Here is a 12900-nt window from a genome sequence, read left to right on the forward strand (position 1 = left end):
TTTTATCAGTTTTGAAAAATTTTCATATAAATTATGATAAAAAGAAAAAATTCTACCTTCAGTCAACTTTAACTCGACTGAAATGGTAGAAAAAATGCAATTGTAAGCTAAAACTCTTACAGTCTAGTAATGTTCAATCAATTATCTTCATTTTGCAACAAACAGGAAGTCTCTAGCACAATATTTCGGTTTATGGTGATTTTTTGAAAAAAACTTTTTCCTTTCCTCCTTGTGCGGTAACTCAGCCGAAAATCTCAGAAATGCTTTAGTCACCTTTGCATCGTTTTATATTAGGCCTTACATAAAGTGTTATAAATGAAAATGTGCGCAATTTCATGTAGAATACAAAAACCAAATAACTCATGGTTGTAGCTTTTATCAGTTTTGAAATATTTTCATATAAATCACGATAAATTGAAAAATTTGACCTTCAGTCAACTTTAACTCCACCAAAATGGTAAAAAAATGCAATTGTAAGCTAAAACTCTACAGTCTAGTAATATTCAATCAATTATCTCCATTTTGCAACAAACAGGAAGTCTCTAGCACAATATTTCGATTTATGGTGATTTTTTGAAAAAAAACTTTTTCCTTCCCTCCGCGCGTGGTAACTCGGCCGAAAATCTCAGAAATGCTTTAGTCACCTTGTCATAATTTTCACACGGTTTTATATTAGGCCTTACATAAGGTGTAATACATGAAAATGTGCGCAATTTCATGTATAATACAACAAAAAATAACTCATGGTTTTAGATTTTATCAGTTTTGAAATATTTTCATATAAATCATGATAAACAAAAAAAATTCAACCTTCGGTCAACTTTAACTCGACCGAAATGGTCGAAAACTGCAATTGAAAGCTAAAAAACACTTACAGTCTAGTAATATTCAATCAATTATCTTCATTTTGCAACAAACGGGAAGTCTCTAGCACAATATTTCGATTTATGAAGAATTTTTGAAAAAAAACAATTTTTTTACATCCGCGCATTACGAATTCATGCATCATTTTGTGATAATATTTTCTCTGTGTTGCTTTGATCGTTTTACAACTTGTTATATACCAAAATCATTGCAATTTAGTGTACAACGAAAAAAAATGAACTCATTAGCTTTAACCATTTTGCTCACAGGGCAATTTGTATAATTATATATGAAATTTTTTCTTGTGCTGTTATATATTCCAATATTTATATATGATATTTTTTTAAATTTCTGATGGTTGCATACTAAACTTCAGGCAATGACAAAAAAATGAGCCACAAATGAACTCTTAATCTTAAAAACTAAGCGTGCTGTGATTAAAAAAAAAAAACTTTTTTTGGGCTTCAGCGCTTACTCCCGAATGCCGCTGGCATACAAGAGACACTGGGAAATAGCGGCTTGGCGTTTAAGGGTTAAGCTGTCTGGGCTGGGTCCATGCGTCGGTTTCTGAGACGAACCCACTATAACACTAGGAACATCACTTACCTCAACAGATGACTCCACGTCCATGAATGGTCACGGGTGTGTGGCGGACGTACGTACGTGAGATGGGGGGAAACTCGAACACTCAAGATTGAAGGAGAATCCCTTAGAGTCAAACTCTTGGAAGCACCAGTGAGAGAGGCAGGCAAACACTCCAGCTGCACCAACTCCGTGCTCACTTCGGAGTTGGTGGGGGGGGGTAACATGCCCGAGAATCGAGGCAGAGGACAAAGCATCTCCTGCGCACCCACCACTAACACTGCCCGAAACACTCTTGGGAACATGTCCGTGTTGTTCCTCCCTCGAAGGTGAAAGAAGGGCAAAGTCCTTAGCCTTCCAACGCTTGATACTCCGACGGGGCGTAGAGGGGGAAGAGGGAGAGGAAGACAGCACTAGTTTCTTATGCGCACTCTTCTCAGGAGGTGGGGACGAAGCAACACGTTTCCTACCAGTCCTCCCAACCGATCCAGTACAGAGTCCAACCTCTGAAGCACTGCCTGGCATATGACCTCAGACTGATGTGCCAGAGAAGGCTCCGATTACAAGGATGGGAGATGTAGCAAACTGGGCGGCAGTGATGACGTCACGGCTGAGAGACGGATCAGAGGAGACGACTGGGAGAGACGTCATCGACGGGAGTGACGTTACAAGTGGCGGTGACGTCACGGCTTCCCCTCGGTGCAAGGGGGAATGAGACGCCACTGGCGGAGGAATACAAAGACGGATCCGGATCCCGTGACGTAATCAATGAGGCTGATGCCACAGGGTCACTCCATCTCGAAGCGGCAGTAGACACTGGCAGAGCAATATAAGATAGCCAACTGCTGCTACCCATGAAGACGAGGCCACGAGGAGGGGGGATGGCCTGGCCAGACCGGGGAGGGGGGTGAGAGCCTCCACAAAATGCGCTAGCACCCTCTCCAAGGACGGGGTACCCCCTATCCTGAGTGTCTTCCAAATCGCCACCATTTTGGACGCCTCTGACTCTGGAAGAGAAGAGATTGATGAAAAAACCTCACCCTTCTCTGGAATCAAATAAACTCCCGAGGAAGAAGGGGCTACATTACAAACATTAGCCTAGCGGCCTCCCAATACTTCCATCGATGAATCAATTGAAGAAAAGGAAGGAGACACAGGGACAACGCCACTATGAGGGTTGACTACTGCAGGAGACGAAACATCGGGCGCAAAACCTTCCCAAGTAGAAAAGGAAGAGTTGAAACCCTCCAACGTTCTCTCTTGCCATAAAACGACCTCCACTGCTCCTCATGCCATACCCGGCATTCTGTGTAAGGATTCGTAATAGTACAAAAATTAGACCGACACCTACTGCATGTGATGTTAGGGTCAGTCACTGCTGAAGCCAAAAAACGAGAACACGGAAAACCTGGAACTCCAGGGCACATGTGCTGACGCCGAGAAGGAGCAGAGGAAGCCATAATACCAGCCAAACACACACACACACACACTAAACAGAAGCGAAACGGAAAAGGCCAAGAGAGGTTAACACGACTCTCACCCAGGCGGTCAAAAGAAAGACTGATTCGCGTTCATAGGTGAATGGTCTTCAACCATCCTTCACCCGATCTACGCATGCGTTGCCAGATATCACAAGATTCCTTGCTTTCATCTGTTTTTTAAACCGGATCCAGCTGGGCGCTAGAAATTATCCTATTGTTAACCCCTTCTTTACCGAGTGGGTGAGCAGAATGTAAACATTGCATTCGCTGCCGAACTGAATCTCTCGGTAGTGACTCCAGTTTGGAGGGGTGCCGATCGTAAAAATATTTGCCAAAAATACACTAATCAAGACAGGCTAATGAAATTATCAGGTATTATTAGCACTATAATAACGCATATTCTCTGTTAGTTTTATCATCCTACAGGGAAAATAAATGATTTTATGAAATAAATGTGAAACTCAGTGTCCTTTGTACAAGGGACACTGGTGGTCGGTGAGAAAACTACAGTCTTGAATAGAAATTCGGTCTTACAGAATGTTGGTACGTATATCGCACCTGGAACATGCACATAAAGTATTATCAAAATAGAACAGTAAATAAGCACGTAATAACAAAAAAAAAAAAAAAAAAAAAAAAAAAAAAAAAAAAAAAAGAGAGAGAGCAAAAACTAAAGCGAAAGCCCCGCCAATAAATATGGAAATCGCAAATTTTATAGTATATCTTTCAAAAATTGGTCGATGTCATTTTCTACGTTTTCTAAGATTAGTTTCATCACAGAAAACAACTTTAGGGGCATCAGGGGTATCTAAACTAATTTTTCAAGTTTCTTGTCCTCAGAAAAAATAGTTTTTTTGCTTTTTCTCTGGTTTGGTTTTTTATGTATAAAGTTACTATAAGGCTTTATTTTTACCTTCATTTATCTGGTGTTCATATCTTTTATTTGTAAAATGTAATAAGTGAATAAATAAATAAATACAGTAAATGATGATACAACTGGTTTTATACTTGGGTAGAAGTTATTACATGTTTACGCTTGTCTGGTTTTGTGATTTTTTGTTGAGACGCAGTTCATCTGTCACCTACACACTACTATAAGTAGTAATAATATTTTTTGGGGTTCATCATACGTCTGGCATCGTGTCATACTGTTTATTTTGCTCCAAACTCTTCAAACCGAAATTACAGAATGATTGGAAGTCCCTATCTGAAAAGAGGAGTTTTGGTGGTACTATGCTTACCACCTTTATGCACCCGGTGCGGTGTAGTAGACTTGAATGGTGGTACCCACCTACCTCCAAACAAACGTTCGGTAATGAAGAGGTTAAGAACGAAGGTTTGTTCGCGTATGAACATACGTACAGAATTTACATATGCAGCATGAAAAGTCAAGGATTGTCTTACCAAAGAAAATAACAATACAAATTTTATAAACTGGCTTTAAAGAAACAGTGAACAGTAAGGACTAATCTTGCCAGACACTGGAAAGAAAAATCATCAACTTCATGACTTGGACAGCAGAATTGTTGATGTCGAATAAGAAGGAATCAGGAACATTAATATTAATACTGTAACACATTTACTTTTCCTGCAGAAAAAGACAACACCAAGCCAACATCTTCACAGTGGTATGATTTTCCTGACAGCTTAAGAATGTTTTGGGGGAGACTTGTTTATAAATAATACTGTACGTACGTCATTGTGAAGGAAACAAAAAAGTGGAAAATATAAATTTAGTAGTAAAACAATAAGAACAGTGCATTCCATGTCTCAACTTGTCTCCTGCCTTCTGAATGGGAAACTCCCAACAGAGAAGAACCTCTTATTGCCATTGCCACCCTCTATGCCCTAGCACAGAGCATGGAATATTAAGACACTTTAATCAATTATTTTCAAAATAAAAGAACCTATAATATTCTTGTTTTCGGAGGCCATCTGGGGAATATAGGGTCTATTTATTTTGAAAATATTTAATTACAGTGGCTATTGGAGTTCCATGAGCTATTTAATGAGTACAGTGTGGGGCAACAGCAGTAAGAGGTTCTTCTCTATTGGGAGTTTATCATTCATGCAGGAGACAAGTTGAGACATGGAATGCACTGTTCTTATTGTTTTACTATTAAGTTTATGTTTTCCACTTTTTTGTTTCTTTCACGATGACATACGTACAGTATTATTTATAAACAGGTATCCCCAAAACATTTTTTAGCTGTCAGGAAAATCATACAACTGAGCTAGGAATATTTCAAAATTATGAAATACATAATACCTTCACATGAAAATTGCAACTGGTGGAAGAGTCTGTTAGGATTCAAAGTCCTAAGTATAATCAATACTAGCTTTGGCATCTCAATGATAAACAGCAGTTTTTATCCCAAACTTTGTTTCAGCTTTTCAATTGTGGCTCAGGCTGTGTTGGACAACACTAGATAATGAAAGGCTGGAGTATCCCAGAGATCATTTACATGAATAAATGTTAAGGCTTGATCAACCATTTATCTTGCCAAAAAATTTTATTTCTGCAATTTGAACTGTTAGTGGGATATACTTCTATTCCTTGCTGATATCTAACTGGTCATCTATGGCAAGCAGCAACATACTTGTAATGTACTTTTGCTTTTGTAGTGTTGCTTTGAAGTATGGATTAAGAAACCTCCAAAACATTTGGCAGAAGTCAAGTTTCAAGCACTTCATTAATTCAGTGGAAGGTCATCCATCTTAGTATGTTGAAAGCACCAGTATGATTCCAGAACTTTAGTTCTCAAGATATTACTGACGATACTTTACATCATGAAGTGCTACAAGGATTTGAGAAGTTTTTGATTTAGTACAAAAAAATATATATATATTTCTCTAGTCTTTGAATCTCTTCTACGTATATCTGAAATCATACTACATTTCAAATCAACACAAAATTTCATGTAGTATCACAGAGGTCTGTTTCATGGATGAGCTGGACATGGGTATCATCTACCCAATTAAATGCCCCAAAGGCAATTGTGAAGGTTGATTAAGTTTACTCAAGTGTGTGTCTGTTTTTTATTATTTCTAATTAACTATATGTTTCATATTATATTACTTGATATATGTTCCATGAGAGCAAACACATCCTCAAGAATGTTTTACCTAATGTTATCCATATAATCCCATTGTTCATTTCTCTGAATAGCATTGGAAATACCCTTTATAACCCCGAATGTTAAAAAAAATATAAATATACACCAAAATAAAGCACTTACACAGCACATTTAAAACTGCATATGTAATCTTTAAGCAGGCTCTCAGGACATTCTAACAGAAATTTAGGATTCATGTCACAAAAGTGAAGAACTACATACTGTAATTCTCTGAAATAAAAGATTCTGAAGGAATGTTAGAATATAAAACTGTGATGAATGCATCTGTCATTATCTGCAGTTTATACTGTCCTCTTCAGGATACTGTACTGTACTATCCAAATAAAGTTCTGTAAAAATGAAAGCATAAAATTTAATGTTTGACCATCAAATGTATTTGAATATGAAAAATGGATTCATTATTTAGCCTATGAAAAATAGATTAATTAGTATTTAGTTATGTAATTCTTACAAAAGAATGTTTCATTTTAAAAGCACAATAATCGGGGAAATATTTTAACTTCATTTCCTGAGAACACTTTTCTCTGGTATATTGTACGCAATATTATCTCCTGCACTTTGATCTGAATGTTTATAAGCAAATTTCATCAGACTGTTTATAATTTTGAATAAAATGAAAAAAATACTTATTCTAGTTTTAAATGCACGTTCATATGAAATCCCACCTTAAATATTACGTACTTACTTTCTACCTCTTATAAAGACTGGTACATATTAACCCCTCGAGATCCTGATGACAATTATAGTTGTCATCCATTTTTCAACCTCAAAGATTCTGGTGACGACTATAGTTGACATTGAAAAATATTTCTTTCAGTAAATTTGTCAAAAATTGTAAAAGAGCATCATAAAATCTGAATATGGTGCATATGATGTTTGCTGTTGTCATGGAGACTGATATATATTATGATTTATGACAAATTGTTTTAAAAAGTGACATAAACCGTTATACCACTTAACAATGAAGTATATTTACTTTTTTTTTCACTTTGTATCACACAAGGCTAAAATATTAATGAATTTCATATAATTGGAAAGGCAATTTATCACTCTATTACACTATGTAAACAAACTAGATATTATTTTCTTTCTTTATGTACGTACAGAGATGTTTCAATCAAAATTAACACCTTTTTCATTAGAGTTTGCTGCAATCATGACATTAAAAAAAATTTGTAATTTTTATTTTTTTACATTTATAAAAATATCATTATAAAGATAAAATATTTAGCTATAAAGTAACACCAAGTTCACTAACACGATCAACGAAAATTGTTGCTAAGCATTGGTGTCCAGTCAGTGAAAGGCGAGCGTTCTGACGCAGAATATGCCTCCCCCATCTTCCCGAATCCTCAGAATTGATTTTAATCAAGTATAAGTGTTGGGTTACAAAGTGTCAAGTACACAAGACAAGGAACAACTATTGGAAGAAATAAGTAGATAAATTGTATGCTCAAAGAATCAAAGGCAAAATTTTTTACCAATGAAAAAACATGATCTGTAGAGCCTATAAAAGAAGAACCTGTCAAACTGTATGTAGTACTTGCAACAAGTATCCCTGACTTCTTTTCCTGTTAATCATCCCTTTCTATCCCTCTACACAATATTTTGTCTGATGGATACTTTACACCCCTTGTGTTACTACAATGCCTTAAACTTCTCAAAATTATCTTTTGATCCCCCCCCCCACGAGTCCTTCCCTAAAAATATTGAGTATTTTATGCAAAAATGCTGCACAACCTTCTAAAAAAATCACATTTCAACCACTATATTTGACTGAAACTGGGGTAGGCAAAAATTACTAATTTTTGTGATAGCTTCTTTCATTCTATTACCAAACTATGCAATTCCTTGCCTCTTGGTTTTCTGATTCCCCTACTTTTTCTTCAGTGGTGATCACATACATTTTCAAAACTTTTATAAAAGAGCTGGATAGGGGAATTTAGCTGCTTTACTACATGTTCATGCTCCGATTCATGATCCTGTTGAAACCTTGTTACATAAAAAATATTACTAGATTGCTGGCTTCTAACAGTTACAGTTTCAAACGGCAGTTATAAATACACTTTATGGTCATTTAGTCTTTTGGCTTAGTAAGACAATGACAAAAATAATTGCAACCTTGGAGCAAAAAATAAAAATAAATAAGTAACATTTCCTGGTTAGCAGGATATGAAATTATTTACTCTTATTAAGAATGGAACTAAAGGCGTACACAAAATATAAGGGCAATACGTATTTCATAAAGGTGAAGTCAACAGGGTCGATATAATAACAATAGAGAGGAGCATACACTTGAAAAATGACAAATTTTCTAAGACAATTTGTATTTTTCATAGTTACAAACCTGAGGTCTTAACAATAGGATAATTTCTAGTGCCTAGCTAGATCCGGTTAAAAAGCAGATGAAAGCAAGGAATCTTGTGATATCTGGCAATGCATGTGTAGCTCGGGTGAGGAGCGGTCAAGAACCACGCCGCTACGTCAGTCTTTCCCAACTCAGGATGTCTTAACAAACAGAGGGGCGGCTAGAGGCAGGCAGTATAATGTTAAGACCTCAGGTTTGTAGCTATGAAAAATACAAATTGTCTTAGAAAATTTGTCATTTTTTCATACGCGAACAAACCTTCGGTCTTAACAAGAGGATAGACTCATACTTGGAGGGAGGTACAAGACATCCTAGACCGGCTGGGGGCCTGCCTACCAGTCCAGCTTCCAGAAGAAATGACTTCTGGAGAGGGACTGAAGCCCGTTGAGAAGCTAGATAAATTGATATCTAACCACTCAGATTCTGAGTGATGTACAGTGATATATGGGAAAACCATTGTATAGGGAACCAAAGAGAAACTTTGACTGTCTAATAGCCAACCAACACACCAGGGCTTGTACTACTATCAACTCCTCCTTGCTTAAGAGTGGAGCATATGCTACCGAATAGAGGGTTTAACATTTGCATAATAAGTGACCACACTATCAGTATGACTACCTTACTCATTGTATCAGACCAGTCCAGCGAATGACGTGTCTATTCCTTAACCCGCCCGAAGGAAGAAGGAAAGGTACAAGAGAAAGAAGGAGACCAGCCAACTCCCTCATTCTCTCATCCACACAATCATCTTAGGAAAGATACAAAAGTGCCCTGTTAGGGGCAACTATGAGTACACAACCTGTTGGGCAGCCACCAAAGGACCCAGGGAACACGTGTCCGAAGATCTGTGGGCAACATCCTTAAGATATAAAGAGGTGAACGTGGACTGGCGTAACCAAGTACCAGCGCTCAGCCCTCTATGTACAGCCAAGTTCTAATTGAAAACCAGAGAGGAACCAATACCCCTAACGTCATGCACTCTAGCCTGCACAGACGTGGTGGTGGAATCATCAATAGACAAGTATGCCTGTCTGATGGCTTCCCGTATCCAAAAAGAGATAGTATTCCTAGACACCTCTTTCTTGTAAGGCCTGCGCTAACAATAAGTCTGTGGCAGCCTGGTCCAAGGTGCCAAGTCTTATTAAGATAGCAATGCAGGGCCCAGACAGGGGACAACAAAAGCTCTTGAGCATCACCACTCACAAGTCATTCAGTGATGGAATGGAAAACGAAGTGAACTTGTAATCGTGCACAGAGGGATTTTGGATCTTGGCCACAGATTCCGGGACAAATTCGAAGGACAACGACCCCCAACCCCTGGCGTACTTCACGCCATAGCTCAGATCGTGGAGCTCTCCTACCCTCCTGGAAGATGCCAAGGCCAGAAGGAAAACTGCCTTGAGCATCAAGTTCCTGTCAGATGAGCGACACAAGGGCTCATATGGACCCTTAGTGAAGCTCTTGAGAACCAAGGAAACATCCCACATCTGAGGCTTGAGCTCTCTAGGAGAACGTGACTGCTCAAACCCCTTAACTAGCAAGGCAAGTTCCCAGGAAGAGATGTCAATACCTTTAAGGCTTAAGGCGTAACACCAAAATCAGGGCTGCCCTGTAGCCTCTCATGGCAGAAACGGACAAACGTTTCTCGTCTCTGAGGAAGGTTAAAAGTCTGCTATTCGCTGAATAGAAGTTGCGAGTGGAGAAAAACCCTGTTGCGACACCAATCACAGTAGATCGCTTATTGCCTTGGAAACCCTGGAGGTCGACTTTCTGAGACTGTTGGACATATGCCCTGCCGTCCTCCTGAGAAAAGCCTCTTGCTCGGAGGAGAAACTTGAAAGTCTCCAACAGAGAAAAGACTGGGATTCTACTGACTGGTGGAACACTTCCGCATGAGGCTGACACATGGCGACATCTCCCTTGGAACCTCTGACAACAACTACAGCAGATCTGGGAACCTCTCCGCTTGAGGCCACAGAGGGGCTACCAAAGTCATCCTGAGACCTTGCGAACTCATTAGCCAGTTCAGAACTTGACGGATCAAACAAAACGGAGGGAAGGCATACACCTCCAGGTTGTCCCAGGGATGTTGGAATGCATCCTCTGCCAACGCTAAAGGATCTGGAACCACTGAACAGAACACCTCCAGCTTCCTGTTGAAGGGAGTCGCAAAAAGGTCCAACAAGGGTCTACCCAAAACCTGGAAAAGCTTGTCTTCTACCACTTGATGAAACGATCACTCAGTGTTAGGATCTGATCCCGACGACTGAGTTTGACTGTGACCACATTCAGTTTGCCTGGGATATACCTGGCTGAGAGCTCTACCTAACTGCTGACCACCCACTGGTGAACCTTGACGGTCAAGGTATGAAGTTGACGAGAAACCAGGCCTCCCTGTTCGTTCACATAGGTTACCACCATGGTGTTGTCCGACATGAGAACGACAGAACGACAGAATGACATTCTACCTTCTCCCCAAACTTCTTCAGAGCCAGGAAGGCTGCCTTCAACTCCAAGACATTGATATGTTGCTGCTTGTCCTCCAAATGCCTGAAACGATGAGATCACCTACATAAGGCCGCCCAACCTGCGAGGGATGCGTCTGAGAACAGAAGGAAGTCCAGTGGAAGAGAACGCAGAGGGACACCCTTCGAAGGATTCTGGTCGTCCAACCACCAACGAAGGTCTTCTCTCACTTCCAGAGACAAGAGGGAACATTAACAGGGGTGAGTCCCCTGCCAGAGGACCAGAATTCTCCCAGTCTCCACTGCAGAGACTGAAGAAGACGCTGCCCATGGGGGACCAGCTTCTTAGGGATGACAACACTCCCAGAACCTGCCACTGATAAGCTGACTGATGTGGTTCCGAAAGGAAGCTGCGCGCCCCCACCTCAACTCCTCCAATCTCTGGCCTGACGGGAAAACATTTGCCACCGCCGTATCGATGACCATGCCGAAATAGAGAATCCCTTGACTAGGTATGAGGTTCAACATTTCCTGGTTGACCACGGTGCTCAGTTCCAGAGAGAACTGAAGTAGACGATCCTTGTCCTGCAGCAGCTTTTACCTGGAAACTGCCAAGACCAAGTAAACGTCGAGGTACTTCAGCAAACAGATCCCCTGAGCATGGGCCCAACTTAACACGAGAGAAGACCCATGCGAACACTTAAGGGGCTGTTGTCAGCCTGAAGCATAGGACTTTGAACTCGAAGACCTTGTTCCCAAGAGAGAAGCGAAGGAATTTCCTGGACGTTGGATGAACAGGGATTTGGAAATAAGCGTCCCTTAAGGGGGCCGGCCGGAACCTCTATATACGGAGGTATAGGGCGAAAAATGCAAAGTCATAAAAAAATTCATGGAGCTTCATATGGCAATTGAGAATACGTATACGAAATATTTCGTCAAAATTCCTCTTACTTCCGTAGTTACAGGGTAATTAGTTAACGTAACTCAATAAGCCTAAAACATTGATCCGTACAAGAAAATGCAATATTTCTTCTATTATCGTAAATTTTGATAATTATTGTCGAAGAAATTGGGAGAAATGGCATCTGTAGACATTCCCCGAGTCGAGAAGGAGACTTCAGGCTCAAGGTACCATACTACCAAGTCCAGTCTTGAGTTAGTGCGATCACAGAAGTCAAGTAGTCTACGCGTTCCATTTGACGTCTGACATCCGCCTGCTTTCACGTATGTTTATGTATGTTTCGGCAAGAATTTCATCATGCCAATGAGGAAAAGACAAGGGAAACATCTCGCTAACATACAGACGAAGAAAAATCGCTCAAGTATTATTACAGAATATCATAATATATGCGTAGTTAGTGAAGAGAGAGGGGAGGGTTGCTAAGTAACGCCCCCGTCTTGCTTGACAGCACACGTCACACTGTGCCCAAGGCTGCGATCTTTGAGCAAAGAGATCTTCATTTATGATAAATAACAAAGTTTTGGTTTTTTAATACCCAAAATGGAATATGAAATTCATAATAATCATGATTTATTAAATTGTCTTTGTAAAAAAAGTGTACGCCTTCGAGTTTCACCTCTTGACAGTCTCTTGCCATTACGTTTGTTTATCTTTGTTTCGGGCAAGAATTTCATCATGCCAAAGAGGAAAATACAAGGAAAACATCTCGCTAACACACAGAAGAAGAAAATTCGCTGTAATAAGCAGAGTTAGTGAAGGGGAGAGAGAGAATTGCGTAGGAAGGAGTGCCCCATCTTGCCTCAAGCAGTGCCCCAGGCTGCGATATATGAGCAAAGGGATCATCATTTATGATTAAATTATGATAAATAAAATAGTTTTGTTGGTTATTAATACACAAAAAAACAAATATACATTCATAATAATCATTATTTATTAATATTGTCTTTATAGAAATACGAAGGAAAACTTTGAACGCCCGTATCTCAAAACTATACTTATTGACCTTCAAAATCTATCTTCTCACTTAGTTTTGAAGCTATAA

The 12900-nt window shown here is 39.5% G+C and overlaps 1 protein-coding gene and 1 long non-coding RNA gene across 7 annotated transcripts in view; one reads left to right on the forward strand and one right to left on the reverse strand.

Moving 5' to 3' along the window:
- Positions 1–12900, forward strand: part of LOC135205744 (zinc finger and BTB domain-containing protein 17-like) — a 292065-nt gene that overhangs the window by 252078 nt on the left and 27087 nt on the right. The gene's annotated exons all lie outside the window — the stretch shown is intronic.
- The window catches only part of LOC135205747 (uncharacterized), a 114440-nt gene continuing 107501 nt past the window's right edge, over positions 5962–12900 (reverse strand). Inside the window, exon 3 of the long non-coding RNA XR_010312590.1 lies at positions 5962–6393. This is a non-coding gene — a long non-coding RNA (uncharacterized LOC135205747). The remainder of the gene's footprint in view (positions 6394–12900) is intronic.

This window comes from Macrobrachium nipponense, chromosome 24 (genome assembly GCF_015104395.2).
Source record: "Macrobrachium nipponense isolate FS-2020 chromosome 24, ASM1510439v2, whole genome shotgun sequence".
In the NCBI taxonomy this organism is placed as follows: Eukaryota; Metazoa; Arthropoda; class Malacostraca; order Decapoda; family Palaemonidae; genus Macrobrachium; species Macrobrachium nipponense.